This window comes from Orycteropus afer, unplaced genomic scaffold (assembly GCF_000298275.1).
Source record: "Orycteropus afer afer isolate SDZICR_OR568_19922 unplaced genomic scaffold, OryAfe1.0 scaffold00050, whole genome shotgun sequence".
NCBI lineage: Eukaryota > Metazoa > Chordata > Mammalia > Tubulidentata > Orycteropodidae > Orycteropus > Orycteropus afer.
Genome location: NW_006921637.1, coordinates 14,224,183 through 14,227,097, shown reverse-complemented (window position 1 = coordinate 14,227,097; position 2,915 = coordinate 14,224,183). Strand labels below are relative to the sequence as shown.

The 2,915-nt window shown below is 37.4% G+C and overlaps 1 protein-coding gene across 1 annotated transcript in view; it reads right to left on the bottom strand.

Annotated features, from left to right (window-relative positions):
• Positions 1-2,915, bottom strand: part of LOC103195063 (protein disulfide-isomerase-like) — a 165,140-nt gene that overhangs the window by 152,204 nt on the left and 10,021 nt on the right.

Genomic DNA, 2,915 nt, shown 5'->3' with positions numbered 1-2,915 from the left:
CTTTTATGTATTTTGTTGTGCCAGTTGAGTCTGGTGTCCCCCAATACAATGGTCCTGAGATGGCAGACCTATTGGATCTCTCTCCCACAGTGTCGGGTTGTCTGTGAGGGATTACTCTGTGTCTGTCTTCTATTGTTTCTGTAATGATTGTAGGTATTTTGTATCACTGGTGTCTGTGCAAGATTAGCATCAGCCGAATCTATCCTTGGTCTAGAGTGTACTTCTGTTCACTGACCCACGTCTGATCCTCTCAGGTGTTTATGTGTTTATCTGTAGCCTGGTGTTTGGTATTAATGGCAATGCAGTATTGTGGGCATATTGATTAATATTAACATCTATCGTCTATCTCTTATGGGCACAATTCAGTGTCCTCCCGTTTCCTAATGTTATCATGGTGGTCACAGATCTTTTCCATATATCCCTCCCCTACCTGTGTCAGCATGTGGGGCCCAACTAGCTTGAAATTAATCCTTCCCCTTCCCTCCCCAACCCAGTAACCTACAAAGTAAGTTCCCTTTCCCAAGCAAACCCTTCTTTGTCTTCTTACAGTAATGGGCTCATACAGTACTTTTCTTTCTGCGATTGACTTATTTCACTCAGCATAATGTCCTCCAGGTTCATCCATGTTGTGAGATGATTCATGTATCCCTCATTATTCTTTAATGTAGCATAGTATTCCATTGTGCACATGTACCATAATTTGGTTATTCACTCATCCGTTGATGAGCATTTAGGTTGTTTCCATCTCTTTGCTATAGTGAATTGTGCTGCAATGAACATAGGTGTACATATGTCTGTTCAGGCTCTGTCTCTCACCTCTTTAGGATATATTCCCAGTATTGGAATTGCTGGGTCAAATGGTACTTCTATTTTCCATTTTTTAAGGAAATGCCATACTGTTTTCCACAATGGTTGTACCATTTTACAATCCCACCAGCAGCACACAAGAGTTCCAATCTCTCTGCAACCTCACCAGTATTTGTTATTTTCTGACATGTTGAACTTAGCTATTATTGCTGGGATGAGATGATATATCATTGCTGTTTTGATTTGCATCTCTCTAATGATTAATGATTGTGAGCAATTTCTCATGTGTTTGTTGGCTGCCTGTATATCTTCTTTGGTGAAGTGTCTGTTCAAGTCTTTTGCCCATTTTTGAATTGGGTTGTTTGTCTTTTTGGTGTTGAGGTATTGAAGTGTCCTTTTCCATAGATTTTGGAGATAAGTCCTTTATCAGATATGTCATAGGCAAATATTTTCTCCCAATCATAAGTTCTCTTTTTACCCTTTTGACAAAGCCTTTCGTTGCGCATAAGAATTTAATTTTAAAAAGGTCCCAGTCATCTAGCTTCTCTTCTATCTCCTGCACATTCTGGGTTATGCTTGATAGTCTATTTATGACATAAATTAGGGCTCCCAGATTTGCCCTTATTTTATCTTTGATGAATTTTATAGTTTTGGGTTTTACATTTAAGTCTTTGATCCAGCTTGAGTTTGTTTTTGTGTATAGGGTGAAGTATGGGTCTTGTTTCATTTTTCTACAGGTGGATATCCAGTTTTACCAGCACCATTTGTTAAAGAGCCTGTCTCTTTCCCATTTAATGGGTTTTGGACCTTTATGAAAGATCAGGTGTCCATAGATGGATGGGTCTATATCTGGACTTTTGATTCTGTTTCATTGATCTATCTGTCTATCATTGTACCAATACCATGCTGTTCTGACTACTGTGGCTGTATAGTAGTTCTTAAGATCCAGAAGTGTGAGACCTCCCACTTTGTTTTTCTTCTTGAGAAGTGCTCTGCTTATTCGAGGTCTCTTACCTTTCCATATGAAATTAGTAATTAGTTTTTCCATGTCCTTAAAAATCTGGATCAGGATTGTGTTAAATGTATAGATTGCTTTAGGTAGTATTGGCATTTTCACAATGTTTAGTCTACCAATCCACGAAAAAGGTAGGTTCTTCCATTTATGTAGTGCCCTTGTTGTCTCTTGTAGCAGTGTTTTATAGTTTTCTCCGTATAGGTCTTTTGTGTCTCTGGTGAGGTTTATTCCTAAATATTTTATCTTTTTAGTAGCTATTGTAAATGGTGTTATTTCCCTTATTTCTTTATCAGAGGATTCTTTGTTGGTATAGAGGAATCCAACTGAGTTTTGTATGTTGACCTTCTATCCTGCCACTTTGCTGAACCTCTCTATTAGTTCTAGTAGTTTTTTTTGTTTGCTTGTTTGTTTTTGAGTTCTTTGGGTTTTCTATGTACAGGATCATATCATTGCAAATAGAGATAGTTTTTGTTCCTCTTTGCCAGTTTGTATGCCTTTTATTTCTCTTCTTGCCACCTTGTCCAGGACTTCCAATATAATGTTAAATAGAAGTGGTGATAGAGGGCATTCCTGTCTGGTTCCTGTTCATAAGTGGAATGCCTTGAGTCTTTCTCCATTAATAATGATGTTGGCTGTTGGCTTTGCATATATACCCTTTATTATGTTGAGGAATTTCCCTTCTATCCTTATTTTGCTGAGAGTTCTGAACAGGAATGGATATTGGATTTTATCAAATGTCTTTTCAGCATCAATTGATATAATCATATCGTTCTTTTCTTTTATTCTGTGTATGTGGTGGATTACACTGATTTATTTTCTGATGTTGAACCACCCTTGTAAACCTGGTATGAATCCCACTTGGTCCAGGTGTATTAATTTTTTTGGTATTTTGTTGGATTCTGTTGGCTAAGATTTTGTTAAAGATTTTTGTATCTATGTTCATGAGGGATATTGGTCTCTACTTTTCCTTTGTAGTGGTGTCTTTCCCTGGTTTTGGTATTAGTGTTATGTTTGCTTCATAAAATGAGTTTGGGAGTACTCCATCTTTTTCTATGTTCTGGAATAGCTTGAGTAGCATAGGTGTCAACTCTTC